We start from the raw sequence: 21,245 nt of genomic DNA, 5'->3' as shown, positions 1-21,245 counted from the left end.
CGGTTTCAAGGCTAGTGGTCCCGGGGGTTTTACATACCAAACAGAACCAGCCACTCTTTATGAGGTTTACAATTGTTTGGACATTATTTGTCCTGTTTCTTCCGCGGGAGGTCCCTAGAGACTTTACGGTACAGCGTACATAGGTCCCAAAGTCAGCCAGCCCGACGTGGGCTCAAACGTCAGAGGCTGCTGCACAGACAGTGCACAGGGTGGCCAGTCCGGAAAAAACATGCCTGAGCGTGGCCGGAGCTACATTTAATCCACGCTGCTGACAGCCTGCGCGCCGGCAGGGATGGACTTCGGCACGCTGGGGAGGACTGGCGTGAGCAGAGGAAAGGGGGGCCGAGGGCTGGGGGAGGAGATCGGAAGGGGAGAGGTAATCCCCGGCGTTTTGAGCATCCCCTTTTTAGAAAGACTGAGTCTCTCCCAGGACAGCTGCTGCGGTCACACCACAAACTTAAAAGCCGCCCTCCCGCTCGGAGCGTGCCTTTCCTCGCCACACTCGCCTCCCCAAAGCTCCAGCTGGTGCCTGGCTCCCCGCCTGTCCCGTCTCCGCGCTCGGGGCCAGCAGCGCCCCCTGCCTCCCGGCCGGGCCTCTGCGGCCGCAGCCTCCACGCTCCGCCAGGGCCGCCGGGGCTCCGCGGCTCAGCCAGGGCTGCCTCTCAGAGGAGCTTGCGCCGGTGCCCCGGGTCGCCGCCGCGCAATCCCGCAGCCTGCATCCCCGTCTTCGCTTCCTGAAAGGACGTCTGGCCCAGAGAGAGGGAGAGAAGAGTTCGCAGCAGGTAAGGCTGCCTTCTGGTCACCTGCTACCCCAGTGGGAGGGCGCGGCGGGGACCGCAGAGTGAAGCCGGGGTGACTGGATTTGGGGGGTGGCCGTGGGTCCGAAGTGGGATGCGCAACTCCAGGAGCTAAGGAACCGTCGTGGGACCGAGAAGGCGCTCCGGAGCGGACGAGGTGGGCGCGCGGGGGACCAGACAGGGAATCTGTGCGCTTAGGTGCGGACGGCCTGTGCGCGCCGCGCCGGGGACAGCGTGGCGGCGGGGGCGCGGTCCCACCTCCCAGCTGCCGCCGCCAGAGCCTCCTCGGCCAGAGCCTCCCGCCGCCAACACCGCGCAAAGTTTTCCGCCGGAGACGCTCCCGGGAACTTCACTCTGTCCCTCGCTCCCTCCGCGGCCAAGGCGGCAGAGAGCGCGTCGGGACGTGACCTGCAGCTTCCGCCGGCTGCAGGTTCATTGGGAGACGCGATGGTGGGGACCGTCCGGGGAGGACTTGACCAAGGGCTTCCACACTCTCGCTCCCCCCTCCTCCCCGCTTTTCCCCTTGGGCTGGGAGGGGGAGGGGACGGGGAGACCGTGGCGTTTGTTTGTTTTGTGGCTTCGGGAGAGGGATGGGCGATGCCTTTTGCCTTGCGAAGGAATCGTGACGCTCCGTCTGAGGGAAGCGCGCATCCTTCTTACCCTGAGGGTAAAGTTGGGGTCAGACACCAGCCACGAAGCTGGCTGTCTGGGAAATGCTGGTTATTGCAAAACGCACTCAGGCTGGAGCGGGGCATCCCTTGGTAGCCTCGGCTTGGCTCGGAGTTGGCTCCTGCTGGGAATTTAACGCAGTGACTCTACCCCCTCCCCGACCCCGGGTGTCCCCTCCTGGCCCCCGGCCGGCCCGCCCCGAGTCGACGCGTTAATGGGCTGCCCTGGCAGAGCCAGGGCTGTTTTCGGCACTGGCAGATTCTCCTTCCCTGGCGGCTTGTGTTCAGCCTCGTGGGCTGAGTCGTGCTTCCGTCCCAGCGCGGAGGGGACTTGACAGGAGGAGGAGACGGTGCGCTCTCGCCGGCGAGCTGAAATCCGAGGGATTGGACGCGCGTCGCGCGCCCTGCAGCTGGGGCCATTGAGGTCCCAAATTCCTTGTTACAGAGATCGGAGTTCAAAAGGCGAACTTTTCGCCGTGTAGCCCGGAGTGAAACGAGGACTTCACCAAAGCCCCTCCCACCCTTCCTTAGCTTGTCAGTGCCGTTTGCTCTAGCGAAAGAAGGTGGGGCGGGGGGGGGGGGGGGCTTGAAGTCTCAAGTTTAGCGGCGAAGTCTTCTCTTCCTGTGTTTGTGGGGGAGGCCCTAATGGGGAGGAAAGTGTCGAGGGGGGAGTGGAGAAGGGATGAGACCCCCTCCTGCGTCTGGTGCTGCTGTTGCGTAACCATGGCAACCGCCTTGGCGCGAGCGGTCAGAGCCTTATGGGTTCCGCACGTGGAAGGAAAAATGTGGAGGGTGGGGAAGGGAGAGAGCCGCATGTCATCACTCCAGTGTTGCCTTCGCTTCTCCTGCTGTACCGAGGCCAGATATCGAGGAGATGAGCAGGAAGGGTTGGGGTTGGAAGTGCGCAGCCCCAGCGGGGAGTTGCTTTAATTCTGTCCAGCCTTGAAGTCGTTGAGGCTCCTCCCAGCAGCTAAAACTGGCCAGAGGAGTCACCGCTGACAAGCTCCAAAGTGACAGTCCAGGTCAGGGAGATGGGAAAAGACCTTGGCCCTTGGAAGAGAAAGGCCAGGAAATACAGGAAGGTGATGTGGGAAGAGATAAGAATAGGGTCAAGAGGTAGCTGAGAGACAATAAAGCGGTACTGATTTGGATTGCCAACATTTCAAATGGAATTTGCCCATTTATGAAATGGAAAATTGGTGGAGATGGGAAGGGACATTTATCAAACACTTGTTGCATTGTAGGTGCTTAATACATTATCACGATTAATATTCCCAACAATACCACTCAGTGTCATTCTTCTTTGTTTTTAGTTGACAAGAAAGCAAAGACACGGGATTAGAAATGGGTGGTGTCCCATTTTGGTTTTCGCAATTCTTTTTTTTTTTTTTTTATTTGTTTTTTTTTTTAACGTTTTTATTTATTTTTGAGACAGAGAGAGACAGAGCATGAACGGGGGAGGGGCAGAGAGAGAGGGAGACACAGAATCGGAAGCAGGCTCCAGGCTCTGAGCCATCAGCCCAGAGCCTGACGCGGGGCTCGAACTCACGGACTGCGAGATCATGACCTGAGCCGAAGTCGGACGCTTAACCAACTGAGCCACCCAGGCGCCCTGGTTTTCGCAATTCTAACAGACAATCCTCATCCTTAAATACTTAAAAATGGAATCGATGGTTAGGGGAGTAGACAAAGCAGTTATTTTCATCTCAAAAATGAGAATAAGGAGATCTAGAAGTGTTAATTGGTATGTCCAAATATAAACCAGTAAGGGGCAGGCCTGAATCTGGACCTGTTTTCCCGTCATGTGGCTCACCTTTCAGGGACTTCAGGAAGCTTTCAGTCATCACTTAGGTCATCACTTAGAGGCCCTTTCTAAGATCACTTTGATACTGCATCTGTATATGATCATTTACTAGGGAAGAACACCTAAGAATTTAAATGGAATCCATTATTGAGGATTGGTATGGACCACATCAAATGTGTAGGCCGAGAATCGTATGCATGTGATATTAATAATCTATATTTACACAGGTCTTATTGTACCTTTTAGGAATTATTGAGTGGCTTTCGTAATAATTGGAAAGAAAAGATGAAAACAAAGAAACATATTTTGTCAAATAGTAACCCCATGGCTGTATTGAGAAAATTTCCTGAGATTAATGGAGATTTCCTTAGTCTATTTATTGCTTTCATGACCTGAATACCTAAAAACTTACTTCATATTTTGGCACCACTGTTTCACCTTTGTAAAAATCTGCTGTCTGTCCGTTTAGGAGAAGTAATGATGTGACTCCTGTTACCTTCCTGTCTCTCTGAGAGGGGGAGGTCAGTGAAAAGCATCTGACAGTGCAAAATGTTTTGGAATTATCAGGAAACCATAATCAATACCAGCAGAAACTAAGGGTACAAGGTAGAGAAAAAATTATGTGGCTTTTATTTTACCTTCTTGCAGAACTGCCTTTATGGGTGAATCTTAGTTAATAAATTTGCTTTATATTTTTACATGGGAAAATACACAAAGATAAATTGAATTTTTCATTTCTGCGTGTGTGTGTAGGGCTGGTAAGGGTAGGAGTAGGAATTATTTTCGGTAGCAGGGAAGGTCAGGAATATAAACAATTACAAAGACAGAGGAAGCCCATGTACTGTTTCCAATGACAGGCTAACAGATCGACTGTAGGTCTGAACTTGAGTCATGGAGCTGAATTGCTCTCACATTATTTCTTTTCCAAAAGTAGGAAATGCATTGTTTGGGGTTGGGGTTAAAGTAAGTCAGGAAGTTTCAGAGTACCTCATTTTTATTCTTCATACTGTGATCTCATTCCGTTACATGAGCATGTGTTAACCATAAAAAGCCTTATCACAGACCTGAAGAAGTTTCCGAAGATGTCTTCTGGAATTGGTAGGTATCTCTGTGGACCAGTATTTGTATACTGCTTGTACAGAGCTACTGGATTAAGTCATCACCATTTTTATTAAGTATTTGCAACATCAACTTTTCAGTCTCAAAGAAAGAAATATTCCAATTGGTGTTGGCTTCATAAACACTAGTATGTCTTCAGATGGTTTTTTTATGGCTTCATTATTTTGAGAAAAACAAATGTGACTCTGAACTTTATTGTTCCGTCTGGGAAATATAATGGTGTGCTGACATATGTTCTTTGGGAAGCATTCTTGTCAATTAATACATGATTTATTTCATGAATAAGAGTAACCATAGCTCCATTTTGAAAAATTATTATTCTTTCCATAAATACCTGGAGCTAAACAAATTACTTCAATAAAACAGCATTTCAGCACTCAATAACATATTCCTTGAAAGAAAAAAAAGAAATGTCCACATTTGTAAAATAAATAGGAATAATAGTAATAATGATTGACCATAGACAAAATTGTTAATCAGTTTCTTCCTACCTCAAAATTTGGTTAAAAAATACTCCACTAATAGAGGAAACCTTGGCCCAAATCCTTTTTTATTTGTATATCTTCATCATACTTTTAAAGCTAATATTCTGAGTTTTTAGTAATGTGTTTACCTCTTTACTTTTGTTGTTTATGATTGTTGACTAGATCATAAGAACTTTGGAGGAAGGAAGTGACTAACTTTTTATACCTTCAGGTTAGTACAATGCTAAACATATTCAGATGCTTAGCACATACTGAAGTCTGATTGTGTATCTACACAGTCAATGCAGTGATTTTGAATCGCTTTACTGCCTACAAAAGATCAGATTAAAGGTCTTTGCTATTATACTTTACTTTTGCTGAGATTTTTAGGAAGGACACTTTCATCTTACAGCTGAGTTTTACCCCGTCACCGAAAAAGGTGGTGAGATGCTGAGTGTATTATCCTAGTACATAATGTACAGAAGTGGTGTAATGATTGTGTGAAACAGGTATATGAGAATACTTAATAAACTGTTGCATGCTATGAAAAGTTATTATTTCATTTTAAATTTTTTGTGTGTTTTTTAGAAGGACCCAGTTAACACATGAGAATCTACATCATCTGTGTCCATATTAGTTCACCTTAACTTTGTACCTAAATAATAATTAAAACGAAGGACGTAGCTAAAGCAAAATTCACTATGAATAGGAAATACACTGATAAGCAACTATAACAGTTTTGAAATGATTTTGAAATTTAATAATAATGAGATATACTCAAATAATTACACAATTATAGGGGCGCCTGGGTGGTTCAGTCAGTTGAGCGTGTTACGCTTGATTTCAGCTCAGGTCATGATCCAGGGGTCATGGATGGAGTCCTGCATTGGGCTCCGTGCTAAGCATGGAGCCTGCTTAAGATTCTCTCTCTCTTTCCCTCTGTCCTTCTCCCTCTGCTCGTGCTCTCTATCTTTAAAATAAAATTAAAATAATTAGACAATTACAAATATAAATTATTAAAAACAGGGGCACCTGGGTGGCTCCGTCGGTTAAGTGTCCGACCTCGGCTCAGGTCGTGATCTAATGGTTTGTGAGTTCAAGCCCCACATCGGGCTCTGTGCTGACAGCTCAGAGCCTGGATCCTGCTTCAGATTCTGTGTCTCCTCCTCTCTCTGACCCTCCCCACTTACACTCTGTCTCTGTCTTTCAAAAATAAATAAACACTGGGGGCGCCTGGGTGGCTCGGTCGGTTAAGCGTCCGACTTCGGCTCAGGTCATGATCTCACGGTCCATGAGTTCAAGCCCTGCGTCGGGCTCTGTGCTGACAGCTCAGAGCCTGGAGCCTGTTTCAGATTCTGTGTCTCCCTCTCTCTCTGACCTTCCCCCGTTCATGCTCTGTCTCTCTCTGTCTCAAAAATAAATAAACGTTAAAAAAAAATTAAAAAAAAATAAATAAACACTGAAAAAAATGTAAAATTATTAAAAACAGATAGTTAAGTGCTTCAAGAAGCTCGAATATACAATGAAACATACTGTTCATACTTAGATTTTACTCTATCTTCTTTAATATTTGATCATTCATATCCATGTTAATAATATTTAATAATTTCTAATGTCATGAGTTGCGAGCCAGGCTATCTTTAACAATGAGTTTGCTCATTGTTTTACAAAGCTCAACAAGCTACAAGTATTACCCTCCCATAGAAATGTATAAAATAAACCAAGAATTAGGTGACTAGAAGAGTCTGCATTTATCTGAATCTATCTTCTTTTTAAAGATGCAATGTCTTCTTCAGAAATTAGGAATAACATGTCCCTTGTTTCTTCTATAGGTAATTTAACATGATAACTTAAACATTTTATATCTACAAAGCAGAGAGTCAGGTAATTGTTAAATAATTGTAAATCTGATGTAACAAAAATAAGACACCAGTATTTTTATTTTTTTTATGTGTATTTATTTTTGAGAGAGAGAGAAAGAGAGAGAGACAGGGCATGAGTGGGGGAGGGGCAGAGAGAGGCAGAGAGAGGCAGAGACACAGAATCCAAAGCAGGCTCCAAGCTGTCAGCACAGAACCTGATGCGAGCCTCAAACCCATGAACCCTGAGATCATGACCTGAGCTGAAGTAAGACACCTAACTGACTGAGCCACCCAGGTGCCCTGACCCCAGTATTTTTAAAACTGGTGGTTAATAGTGTTTTCTATTAGTGAGTTTTACTAGCAAACCATAGGAAAAATGGAAACATTTGCTATGTTTTCCTAATTAAATAGAATTAAACATCATTAAATGGTGCTATTCCTACTAAGAACAAAGTCAATAAAATAATCAAAAATGTCCAAATTACTGATCATCTTAAAAAGAAATATAATACTCTTGCTTTCATGACAAAGAAATAAAATGGTGTAGGTATATGAAGGTGTCATTATTAACCTACCATCAGATAAATGTCCGATTTATTTTTTTTACTAACTGTGCATTTTACTAGGTCTCCTCTTTAATTAATATTCTGCATATCTTAAATAGCTTTTAAGGATGTTGGTGTCATATTTGGTCCAAACATGAGCCTACATAACCGATACCTAATTAATGAGTTAAACATCAGTAGTTTCAGACATACTACATTAGCAGAAATTAGACTAATAGGATTGCTCAGTAGATATTGTCTGGAGTTGCCTTAGTGAAGAGGCAGAGAAGTAGTGTAATCCATACATTTATTATCAGCTTGTATGAGTTGCTTAAAAGTGTCCAAAGTACCATCTTAAGTTGCTTAAGTAGTTTCGTAGAAGCCTTTTTTTACACATTATGTTGGCAGCTGAACTCATGCCTGAAGATGCCATAATCTCAGATTACATTTAAGTAGTCTGGTTTTCATGATAGAATGTATAAGATCAGTGAGACTTTTATTCCCACTCTTTGTTTTTTACTTGGGTTTTGGTGTTTGTTACTGCTGTTGCTTTTGGATAAATGTTTCCTCTTCATATCTGAATTGATTGTTCTATGAAAGAAAGAAGTGAATACTATTCTTATTTGGAGACATGCTTTCAATTTTGAAATATAACTTCATTTCAAAGATATTTAGAACTCGGAATTCTCAGTTTACTTTGAATGCTAAATACTGGGTCAATAGAAATTGATACTAATTGGAGGTTTTTTTTTTTCATGTTTGTTTGTTTGTTTACTTATTTATTTAGAGAGGGAGAAAGAGAGCATACACAGGGTAGGGACAGAGAGAGAGGGAGAGGGAGAATCCTAAGCAGGCTCCACACTGTCAGAGCAGAGCCAGACGTGGGGTTCTATCTCACAGACTGTGAGATCATGACCTGAGCTGAAACCAAATATTGGACACTTAACCAACTGAGCCACCCAGGTGCCCCACTAATTTGAGTTTTCTTGTTGAAAGGGGGTGCATTTTTTTTGTAGATCTTTTATATTTATAATAATGATTTTCGGGGTGCCTGGGTGGCTCAGTCGGTTGAGCATCTGACGTCGGCTCAGGTCATGATCTCGCGGTCTGTGAGTTCGAGCCCCGCGTCGGGCTCTGTGCTGACAGCTCAGAGCCTGGAGCCTACTTCGGATTCTGTGTCTCCCTCTCTTTCTGCGCCTCCCCCGCTCATGCTCTGTCTCTCTCTCTGTCAAAAATAAATACACATTACAAAAAAATTACAATAATGATTTTCATCACAGATACAGTTCCTGATCATTACTGAAAAACTAGAAAATATAGTATGCATAGAGATGTGTTAGTAAAAATGTATTCATAAACCTACAAACATATATGTGAATTCTTAGCTTAAACATGAAATTTATTTAAAAAATAAATTTTATATGTGACAGTGCCTAGATCTTGTTTTCTAATACCATCCTCCAATAAAAGGAACCAGAGATTCTTGGAGATATGGCTGATTCAAAGGCTGGGGCAGGAAATCTATACCACCAACCTGGAGCTTCCTGTAGTACCAAAAAATAAAGAAGTGCTCAACATACACCCCACTGCCACTGCCATTGCCACATACACACAATGATTGGATATGTCAGAAAGACACAGAAGCCAATTGAAGGAGCTCGCAGTGGCCAAAGCTGGAATAGTTTGAGCAAAAAAATGAAGTTGTACTGAGTATAACCCCAAATGTAAAATAACTATGCACGAGAGCGTGCTAATATAAATGATTGAATACATTAACAAATGGAGAAGAGACAAAGCTCCCGTGCAGAATTTCAAATAATGTATGTAGATACTCTGTTCTCAAGGAGGGGAGCCTAACTCCCTACTTCCGAGGTGTAAGCTGAGAATGGTCTTTTCCTCCAAACAGTACAGTATGGAAAGGGGGAAAATGGTATTATACAGAGGTTCAGCAAGCTTGACAAACAGTATCTTGGTCAGGTGATCAAGGTCAACATCAGTCATGAAGCCAGTTGTTAGTACATGCTCTTGATATGATGAGATGAAAAGGACACTTTACCTCTGCAATCTCTCTCCCCAAAACCCTAACTCCAGTAGAACCATGAAAAAAACATCAGACAAATTCCAGTAGAGGGACAGTCTACAATACACTTCGCTGATACTCCTCAAACTGTCAAGATCATCAAAACCAGAGAAAATCTGAGAATCTGTCACAGGCAGGAAGAAGGAAGCCAAAGAGATAGGGATTCAATGTAATGTGATATCCTGGATGGGATCCGTGAAAAGAAAAAGAAGATTAGGCAAACATGAAGGAAATTAGAATCAACTATGGGCTTTAGTTCATATATTAGTATTGGTTCATTAATTGTAACGAATGTCCATACTAATGTAAGATGTAAATTAAAAAAAAAATAGGGGAACCTATTATAGGGTGTGTGTTTAGGGGACCTCAGTACTATCTTCTCAATGTTTTTGTAAATCTAAAACTATTCTGAAACTGAAGTCTATTTTTAAAAATTATATTTGAAAGCATATAGATTAATCATGGTGAGAAATTCTGTAGGAGGTGAACTGTTCCCTCGTCAGCAAGGTTAATGTCATTCAGTTAAATGCTTACTTTGTTCCCCTAGTTCAAGGTACCACTATTCTGCCTTTTGAGGGGGAAGAGTGGTAAATATTATAGATATTATTATACTAAACACATATTTTGAATTAGCTCTTCTCATAATCACTTTTTTGAAAGAAAATGTGGTATCTGGATTACTAAAAAATGTCCCCATCGCTATTATTATAGGTTCTCATGAAAACAAATCTGTGTATTATCATGTCCTGTAAATCAATCTTAAATATTAAAAGAGAAGACAAACTTTTTTTCTACTGTCCTTGCTACTTTTATGGATATTGACAAGGTCCATCTCCTGTGCCAGTTCTAGATGATGATTATGCTTCCAGAATTCTTGCCAAAATGGCTCAATGATTATTTATTCTTTTTACCCCTCTTTGAATATCAAGGACACCTACTGCATTAAGTATGTTAAATATTATTCCCTACCAAATATTATATTTAATACACATATCATTCCTATTTTGAAAATTGTAAATATACCTAGAAGGCCATTATGTCCCCTAAAAAACCCCCTAGAAGCTGAGACTTAACCCATGTTCCAACTAATGTAGAGTGGGGAGGAAATACAGGCTGCCATTTCCCTTTACGTGTGTGTGTCTGTATTTTCACTGTGTGTCTTCTCATTTTTTATAGATGCTTTTTCCCTCTCTCTATAAATCACACATTATTCCTTCTCTTCCTTGTGTGGCAAATTGTTTCACATTTTTAAAAAATCTAAGTTGTACTGTCTTGGACTAGTCTCTTTTACAGTTGGACTAAAGTCCTTGTGTTTTACTTATCTAAGCTTTCATAGTGGTGTCTTATTTTTTATTGTTACCTCATATTTACAATTATTTAACAGTTATCTGACTCTGTGCTTTATAGTTAACTATAGTTTCTGCTGAATTTGTGTTCTAGTGTGGCAATTGTTGAAAAGTTTAGCTTTGCGCTTTTTTTTTCTTTCTGTTTTTAGTTTGTATGAGTCATAGCATAAAAAACACATTTGAAGAACTTGTTCAGGATAAGTCATGGAAACCAATTCCAGAATATGTGACTAAAGGGCCTCTTTTTTGGTATGACCCCACTGAATTTCCTGAAATAATGAAAGCGTCTGAAAAAGACCCAGATCAATATGACTAATATGCTCTGGGTTCTCACTGGAGTCTTAGATTCAGGGTTTTCATTTTTGTTACACAAAATAATTGAATACATTTCTAAAAAAAAAGAGAGATCCTGCCTATGGTAATTTAACCCAAACAAGAGGAATGAAGAAATCTAATAGTCTGACCAAAACCTTTTAAAATGCATACCAGAGACTATCATGTTGTCTCCTTTTTCACTTCCTATCAGTGTACTTTCAAGTTCTTGTTGACTTGTGAATACATAATTATAACTAGAGTACATTTTTTTTAAAAAGATCTTTGTAAAGAAAAGTAATCATCTCAAGTTTTCTCAACTTTGAGATTTGACCCTGTATTAGATGACAACATCTTTAGATAGTGCGAATGTACACTTAGTAATTTTATCGTTGACATGTATTCTGATTCAAAGTTCACCCTGTTGGCCACACTAGGGTCTGACTTATAGCTTCACGTATTTCCTTATCATAATTGAATTAGTGTGTTATAAGTTGCTCTCCAAGCCGGATGGTAGAAGGTTAAAGAAGCCACACCATTCTGTCTGCAGAAGTAAGTATTTGCATGATGACATAGCGTAAGATGTTATTTATGACATTCAAATGGGAAGTTAATACCAATCAACTTTTGAAGTTAAGACTTTTATCACCTGTAAAGAAGCTGTTCAAAAGCATTTATGCTGGCTATACAGATGAGAGCCCAACATTTCTCTTTCTTTGGCTTGATTCACATTTCACAGAGCCGTGGGGATTGTTGTCTTAGACTGCACTGTGATGAGGTTTGGCAGAGAGTATTCATTGTTCAGGTTTTAAAAAGGGCAAGTTTTTGGCAGGAATAACTTGCACAGAAAAGAAATGCTATGCTTACACATGTGCACTCAATAAACCCTTCAGAGAGCTTGGGCTAAGAAATTGTGGATTCCTCACTCCACCCTACACCCCTATCTCTGTATGTTGACTGTTTAGAACCCTTTTGTTGTGTCACTATCATATAGACCTTTTCATTTCACAAGAAATGGTACTTTTGACTCCTATTTCAAAAGTTATTAGAGTACCGTGAGTGGTTATTTCATATCCTGTGCACTTTCACTTGAGATTTATTAAAAATAACAATTGCATTGAGATCTGCTTTTCCCTCATATTTATCAGTCGTCACACAACCATCATCTCCATGATAGCCAATCATCCTTTCTATGTATTGGTGACCCTTGGTTATTTCTGATAATCCGAAATGAAGATATAGTTTCCTCTTTTTCTTTTACTTTATTGCATTCAAGCCGTGTTGAAAGTGTCTGTGCTGTAAGCAGTTAACGTATTAGGACAAGCAAAACCGAAAAGTCTTGTAAATACCCCAACTCAATAAGCAGGGCAAACCAGCGTCAACCTCATGGGCCTACATTCTCCATACTCTTTCCTTTGTGGGTCTTTGACTGCTCTGATTTCTCCTTTCCCTTGGGATAATTATGCCTTTTACTGCCGCCACCTCTCCTGGCCTCTAGCTGATGCCCATTCTCCTTGCCACCTTTACGTATGTCCTCTAAGTCTTGCCTGAAAAAGTGCTTTTCACTCAAATGCTACCCACCGGTCCTTAAGATCTTTTCCAGTCCCCAGTAACTATTAACTATTACCCTCTCTCTAACTTCTAGGATCACAAGACTAAGTTTCTCAAGGATGAAGTTTAAATGGTTGTTACCTTGGCATCTTTCATGTTCCCATCGCATATCATCGAGTCTTGTATACAATAAGTACACCATCCAATACTTGAAGGGAAATTAATCCATTCAGAATCCATTGCCTCTGTTTCTTCCTCGTGCAACTACTTTAGATATATAATTCATCATAAAGTTCATTTCATGTCTATATTCCTTCATCACAAAGCTTACTTCACATGTATTCGTATTATTTTTGAGCCTTCCCACCTCTAATTCCCTTGTCATCTTTTATTTGAGAAGTATTTATTGGGTGCCTTCACTGGGCACTATGAGGGTCTCTGATGAAATACACATGAAGAAACATGACTACCCTGCAGTGGACAATTATAAAAGAATTCATGATCATTATGGGTCAAATCACATCCCTTTGGGATCGTAAATACAATAAACAAAAGGTCCTATTCATACTGCTGGTCTTTTTTCTCTAGGGCCTTTTAAAAAATTATGTCATCTTCTTCCTTAACTTCTGCTTTTATCTGTGAGTAGCTTATGCCTCATGTGTCCTCTCCAACCCTGACTTCTCTCTTGGATCTCATCTATTGCTCCATACTACTTCGACGCTTGTGGGTTGGTCTTCATTGCTCAATACTCCACTTATAAAGAGGTTTCACTGGTAACTGAAAATTTCAGAGTCTTTGATTAGTGTAACTTGAGACTGGGGCTTTGAAGTGTGGGAGGGGATGTGGTGCAACAGTTGAGACGATGCCCTGTGAAAGCAGACAGCCTGGGTTCAGATCTTAGTTCTGTCCCATTTTAGCTGTGTGATTCAGACAAGTTGCTTGACCTTTCTGTACCTCTTTCCTGTCTTTCACCTAGGGGTTTGTGAAGGTGCTGACCTCGTAGGGGCATTGTGAGGATTAAATGGGTTAATACAGGAGAATCAGATGCTGTGTGGCACATTACAATATCTGTGGGTATTATCTTTTCTTTGTCCTTATTTGGATCAAGCATATGGCATTTAAGGTCAGATTCTCACACCATCTACACACTGTTCCTAGTGACTTCTTGTTCTTTATCTGCTGAATTCCCTTCCTTTCATTTGAAGAACAGCCCTTTGGTGACATCCCTGTTGTGTTCCTGGATAATAGAATGACGTTTTAGGATTGACGATTACCACCTCCTTATTTTTCACAGACGTGTGTTTAAAGAGCCATACAGTTGACCCTTGAACAACATGGGTTTGGACTGCACAGGTCTACTTATATGCGCTTTTTTTTTTTTTTCAAAACATATATCAGAAAACTTTTTGAAGATTATGACAACTTGAAAAAACTCATATAGCATAGAATAAGTGACAAACTAATTCAGGTCATGAATGCATAAAGTATATGTATATACTACTTTATTTAGTCATTTACCACCATAAAATATATATAAATCTTTTATAAAAAGTTAAAATTTATCAATTTATCATGGCGCCATTCACACTCGAGAGAAATGTAAACCAACGTAAAAATGCAGTATTAAATTATAGCTGCATAAAATTAACTGTAGTATATACCGTATGACGGAAACAATTTTGCAGTCACACCCTGTTGCTGTTGCGGTGAGCTCAAGTGTTGTGAGAGGACCCACTAAAAACACGGTGTGACACTAATCATCTCCATGTGAACAGTTCGTCTCTCCCTAGTAAATGTCAAATCATAGTAAAAAGTGATCTTCTGTGGTTCTCGCATATTTTTCACTGTGTTTAGTGCAATACCATAAACCTTAAATAAAACCATGGGAACCACACGAAGATTAGTGATGCTGGAAGTGCCCCCAGGAAGCAGAGAAAAGTTATGACATTAATAGAAAAAGTTGAAACGCTTGATATGGACCATAGATTGAGGTCTGCAGCTGCGATGCCTGCCATATCAAGATAAATGAATCCGGTGTAAGGACCATTGTAGATAAAAGAAAAGAAGTAAATGAAGCCATCATTGCAGCTATATCAGCAAGCACAAAAACCTTCTACTTTTTGCAGAATATCTTCTTTATCTCCTATGTAAAATATAGCAAAAAAAAAGGTAGCTTTTATGTGGGTACAGAATTGCTAGAAGAAAAGCATACCTATAGACTCTAATATGATTTAAGAAAAAACGAAGTCATTATATGACAACTTAAGGCAAAGAGAAAGCGAAGGATCTAAAGCTGGGGAATGTAATGTCAACAGAGGAGGATTTCACAATTTTAGAAAGAGGTTTGGCTTAAAAATGTCAAGATAAGAGGAGAAGCAGTTTCTGCCAACCAAGAGGCAGCAGATGAGTTCCCAGATGTCGTTACAAAAATTGAGGAGAAAGGATATCTGCTTGAACAGGTTTTTAAATGCAGATGAAAGTGCCTTATTCTGGGAAAAAGTGCCACAAAGGATATTTGTTAGGAAGACAAGTGAGCACCAGGATTTAAAGCCGGAAGGGATAAACTAACTGTACTGTTTTGTGCAAATGCAGTTGGGAGTATGATCAGGACTACCCTTATCTATAAAGCTGCTCACCCCTGGGGCACCTGGGTGGCTCATTCGGTTAAGTGTCCGACTTTGGCTCAGCTCATGATCTCACAGTTGGTGGTTCGAGGCCCAAGTTAGGCTCTGTGCTGACAGCTCAGAGCCTGGAGCCTGCTTCGGATTCTGTGTCTCCCTCTCTCTCTGCCCCTCCCCTGCTCTCGCTCTGTCACTCTTTCAAATAAATAAATAAATAAATACTAAAAAAGTTAAAAAAAAAAAAAGAAAGAAAGCTGCTAACACCCTGAGCCTTCAAAGGGAAAAGATAAACATCAGCTGCCAGTCTTTTAATTGTATAACAGCAAGGCCTGGACAATGAGAACCCTGTCTCTGGCTGGTTCCATACATGCTTTGTACCTTAAGTCAGAAAGTACCTTGTTAGAAAGAGACTGCCTTTTAACGTTCTTTTGGTATTGGACAGTGCCCCGAGCCACCCAGCACCCCATGAGCTCAACACCGAAGCCATCAGAATGACCTACTTATCCCTAAACATAATGTCTCTAATTTAGCCTCTAGATCAGGGGGTTCTTAAGGACCTTTAGGTTCATTACACATGGTAGGATTGTCAACGTTATGAAAGAGAACCCTGATAGAGAGCACCATGAAAGTCTGGAAGGATTACACCATTGAAGATGTCATCCTTATAGAAAAAACTATGAAAGCCATCAAGCCTGAAACAAGAAATCCGTGCTGGAGAAAACTGTGTCCAGATGTTGTGCGTGACTTCACAGGATTTATGACAGAGCCAATCAAGGAAATCATCAGAGAGATTGTGGAGGTGGAAAAAAAAATTGAAAAGGAGGGGGTGAAGGGCTTCAAGTTATGTATGGCTCTTGGAGAAATTGAAAAGCTAATAGACACCGCACTAGAAGAATTAACAGGAGAAAACTTGATGAAGACGAGTACTTTGTACCAATGCCTGATGATGAGGAAAAAGACATAGAAGAAGCAGTGTAGAAAATAATCTGGCCGAAGAGGTCCAATTACTCAAGGCTGCTTTTGACTCTTTTTTTTATAGCATGGAGTCTTCTATTGATAGGGACACTGAAACTAAAGAAACAGTGGAAGAAGGATTGATACTCTTTAGAAACACTTTTATAGAAATGAAAAAGAAAAAAAAAATCGGACAGAAATGACGATGCATTTCCATAGTTTCACCAAGTCTGCCTGTCTTTCTTGCTTCCCCTACCTCTTCCACCCCCGCCTTCCCTCAGCCAAAAGACCAACTGCCCCTCTCCCTCCTATGCAACATAAGGATCACAAAGATGAAAACCTTACCATGATCCACTTCCCCTTAATGAACAGCAAATCATCATCATGCCATACAGTTAATAACCCTATGTGTTGCGTATGTGTGTGTCTTTGCTGAAAATCTAATCACTGTACAGCAAGAACTGTATAAGACATTTCTGTGTCATCGTCCTTGTCTACGTATTAATCCTGTAGAACACCGCGTGCGTGAGGTGAGTGGCATTTAACATAAAATTAATGTGCTAGTTTTCTTACTGTTTTATATCTTTGCTGTTCAAAGAATTATATTACCATATAGTATGCCTCTCTCTCTCATAGTTGGAGAAACTGTGTATTCACCAGCCATCGTAGGTAATGGTGTTTCTAATACTGTACTATGAATGACTGTAATACTATATGCCATAAAAACTTTGTAACAATTCATTCATGAATGTGTAGGCTAGGCTGCCATAAAGCGATTCTATTGATGACACTAGGCTATCATAAGCAGTCGTATAGCTACTTCATTATCAGTGCATGAAAGGAACCCGTCACTACGAGTTTTGTCGCAGAAGAAACAGCTAGTTATAGAGGGTGAAACGTGAGGAATAAAATCCTTAGGCACCCCATCTAAATTTCTAGACTTATTTTTGAAGGTCTCACCATTGTCATTTAGCTATCTCCTGTTGGATCTGTAGCATGTCATATTTCCTTGCTAATGTGCTCCATTCCCAAAATAAGCTGGAAATATTTGCTCAACAGCTTTCCTTCCCCTTTCTCCTTTCTTTTAGCCAGTGCATAGATGATTCTTTAGCCCTTCAATATGGGCCTGTTGCCAATTTGATCCCCTCGCTTACTGCCACGACCTTATCCCTCTCTCTCTCCTCATGAGGTATTGCTCTTAGAACTTTGCATCTAATGTGCTCACTATTCTGCAGCTTCAGAGTATTCTAGTTTAGTCTCCTTTGCAAAGAGTGAAGGAAGACGAAGTGATCTAATTCACTGTCCTCCACTAGAGGAGCTGGAAATTGGCCCAGCAACATTTTCTTGTATTTCAGCCTCATGTCCAGAGACTAGACCTTTTCCAGACACATACCAGTGGTGAACTTGCTCTACTTGAGCTATTTAACTACTAAGAGAGCCCTGGATCCCTATTCCCTAAACGTTGCACTTCAGGGGACCTTGCAGAAACCTGTAATACAGCACTTAAGGATGTCAAGTTCACTAAGGGGAGCTAAGCCCTATCTCTCAAGGAGGAAGTTTAGGAAGAGCCCAGTGATAAAGGAGTGATGCCTGCATCTCAATGCAAGCAATCTAACATGCGGAGAGCGTCTCAGTCTCATGCTGCCTCATCCACTTGGCTGTTCTCTGGAATAAACTAATAGAAACAGCAAGTATGTTAATCAATGATAGTTTCCAGAAATTGAACTTAAAGGTCACTTCAGCTTCTGCGCAAGTGGAAGTGAAACTGAATAATGTTTTACGGGAAAATACTTTTCTGATGCCTTTGTTGGTATTGTTTCAGATTAGTCTATTCCTTTAGTTGTCACTTCTGCATATGAATCTTCATCGATAGGCTTATATTCATAATAATTGATAAATTATTTATATTCCTTATATTAATTACACATCTTACATTAATAATAGTTTATAAAACCATATTCTATTTCACAGGAAATAAAATGTTTTGGAGATAGGATAAATAGGATTTTTTTGAAATAATTTCTAAATATTTTCTAAACAATCATAAAGCTGATCACTCTCTATATATCATTCTTTCTATATACACCTTTAGAATGTGGCATTTTCTTTTTTTAATTTTTTTTGAAGTTTTTATTTATTTTTGAGAGACAGAGAGAGACAGAGCACAAGCGGGGGAGGGGTAGAGAGAGAGGGAGACACACAATCTGAAGCAGGCTCCAGGCTCTGAGCTGACAGCACAGAGTCTGACGCGGGGCTTGAACCCATGAACTGTGAGATCATGACCTGAGCTGAAGTCAGATGCTTAACCGACTGAGCCACCCAGGCGCCCCTAGAATGTGGCATTTTCTATTCTATGACTTCTTAAGGATAATTTTGTTAGAGGAAATCAAGAGAAGGAATAATTTTAAAGAATAAAGAGTCAATTTAGCTTGTGTTATTTTTAAAAATTTCTCTTATTCCTGTTGCTTTTTTTTTTAATGTTTATTTTGGGGGGGGGAGAGAGGGCTAGAGGGAGAGAGAGAGAGAGAGAGAGAGAGAGAGAGAGAGAGAGAGAGAGACACTCCCAAGCAGGCTCCATGCTATCAGTGCAGGGTCTGATGTGGGACTCCATCTCACAAACCTCAAAATCATGACCTGAGCCAAAATTAAGAGTCAGGTACTTAACCGACTGAGCCACCCCGGTGCCCCCTTACTATTTTTTAATTACTTTCATGAATAAATGCTTATAAATCTGCTGGTTTATCTGTTGATGGAATTTCAAGTGAAGGCGATAATTTATAAATATTTTGCTAGGGCAAGGGGGGCTTCTTTTCCAGATGATTACTTTTAGATGTCATTCATAGGGACCAGCCAGGCTAATAGTGGGCTTTCCAGTTAGTTCCAGGGTCACTAGAAAAGCAGTGATCTGGGACAAGGCGATGATTCTTTTTCCAGGTCTGTAGCCCCAGTTTGAAGACAGGTAGGGAAGGTGAGAAAACCTTTGGGCTGCTATGCAGGTTGTTATTTGGGGGCCTCTATAATTCCTTGATTGTATCTGACTGCTCCTTCTTTACCCCCTTCATGGTTCCCCTTTCTCTTCCTCCCACTAACTGAATTTTGCCTCTTTGCCTACAGCTGCCTTTTCTTTCTACAGGCTCTTCTCATGGATCCATTCACTGTACTCATTCCAGTTATTGTGTAAATGGGGAAGACACATAAATTATTAACCCTGAACCCTCCCCTGGTTTTGGTCACTTAACCAGTGCTTTTTCCAGTAGACGCTAGTCTAAGGCTGTCAATCATCCACTTAGCAAGGAGTTTAGATTCTTAGAATGATCTCACCATATGTTTTCTCCCATTGTGGGGGTGATTTTGTACACATCAGTATTTACACTATATTGTGGAAAAGGAGTACACTCTGAGGTCACAATTTATTATTTGAGAAAACTTGGGAAGTTATTTAACCTGATCAACTTTGGTATACTTGTATTTGAAGTGGAGTAAATGACAGCCTTACATCCAAAACACATGTGAGTATTGGATGAGAAAATGTAGATAAAGAACCTCGCCCAGTTCCTGACACCATTGTTATTTAAAGAAACCAACACTAAGAGTTTGATTTTTTCTCAAACATATACAGTGTACAATATATACAGTAAGCTGTTCTATTAGTTGCAAAAGCCTTGAGGTGCCAAGGTGCAGAGTTTGGATCTTATTCTGTAGGCAATTGGGAGCCACTAAACATGTTTGAACCATGAAATAACACAAGTCTTAGTGTTTTAGGAAGATAGACCTAGGAATAGTTTTCAAGGAGACCAGTTAAGAGACTTTTCATGGATGTAATAAGGGCTGAATTCACACAATGGTGATGAGAATAGAAAATAAGGGTACCAGGGGAACACAAGACTATTATATCAGACTTTTTGTAATTTGTGTACTTTGTTCATTACTTGTGGATTTCATGGTTTTGTCCTATTATATACTCAAAGCATTTTATTATAATGAGAACTTTCACTCATCCTGACTTGGAACTGTTTTATATTCCTCTCAGGACCTAGATTTGTTAACCTTCAAACTTTCTCATTGATGTTACACTTTTTGAAATGAATGTATATTGTTCCCGGAATTCACAAAAAAACAAGTAGTATCTTCCCACATAGAAGGTCTGAGTCAGACTTAATTCCTGCAGGATATAGAATACCTAATGAATTTTTTCCTGCTAAAGGAAGTTGAATTTTTTAGGTTACTGAAATAATCTTTAGATAGAGAGGATGGAGACCTTGTATAGATAGAAACTTTAAGGGAGATATCACAGAATGGGAAATAGAAGCCTATGACAAAATTAACTAAATAGTTGGTGAAATAAAATAGTAAATCCTTAGTTTGTTGTTATATATGTTTAAAATTTCATGTCCAGTGTTGCTCATGCTGTTCATCCTGAGTGAAGTTCCTTCCTTTTGTCTTTTTTTTTAATCTCTTAGTAACCTGTCCATTTTCTTTCTTTTTTTTATTTTTTATTTTTATTTATTTTTATTTTTAAAACAGAGAGAGACAGAGCATGAGCAGGGGAGGGGCAGAGAGAGAGGGAGACACAGAATCCAAAGCAGGCTTCAGGCTCTCGACACGGGGCTTGAACTCACAAACCAAGAGATCATGACCTGAGCCGAAGTCGGACGCTTAACCGACTGAGCTGCCCAGATGCCCCATTCTGTCCATTTTCAAAAACTAATTCAGATCTCAGTTTCTTCATCAATGTAACAATTCACAAAACATAAATAAGTTCAGTAACTTATTTTCTCTGTCACATAGATTCACATTTTATAACAAATTACTTAAATTTAAAATTAATTTATCTGGATACGTTAAAATTTTTTTTTAACGTTTATTCATTTTTGAGGGACAGAGAGTGAGCGGAAGTGGGGATGGGACAGAGAGAGAGGGAAACATAGAATCTGAAGCAGGCTCCAGGCTCTGAGCTGTCAGCACAGAGTCCTGCGTGGGGCTTGAGCTCAGGAACCGTGAGATGATGACCTGAGCTGAAATTGGACCCCCAACCAACTGAGCCACCCAGGTACCCCTGGATACATTTTATATACCTTACAAACTAGCAGCTCCTTAGGGTAGAGACTTTGTTCATATCTTA

The 21,245-nt window shown here is 40.8% G+C and overlaps 1 protein-coding gene across 2 annotated transcripts in view; it reads left to right on the top strand.

Annotated features, from left to right (window-relative positions):
* Positions 1-441: 441 nt before the first annotated feature.
* Positions 442-21,245, top strand: part of SEMA3D (semaphorin 3D) — a 200,159-nt gene continuing 179,355 nt past the window's right edge. The window contains exon 1 of one of the 2 annotated variants that reach the window (XM_060632365.3): positions 442-782. The gene's annotated coding sequence lies outside the window, so the exon portion shown is untranslated. Of the gene's footprint in view, positions 783-1,049; positions 1,248-21,245 lie in introns of those variants that run through there. The other variant, XM_060632363.3, reaches the window with a different exon arrangement.

The sequence above is a fragment of the Panthera onca genome, chromosome A2 (genome assembly GCF_046562875.1).
Source record: "Panthera onca isolate mPanOnc1 chromosome A2, mPanOnc1 haplotype 2, whole genome shotgun sequence".
In the NCBI taxonomy this organism is placed as follows: domain Eukaryota; kingdom Metazoa; phylum Chordata; class Mammalia; order Carnivora; family Felidae; genus Panthera; species Panthera onca.
This window is presented reverse-complemented; position numbering and strand designations above follow the sequence as displayed.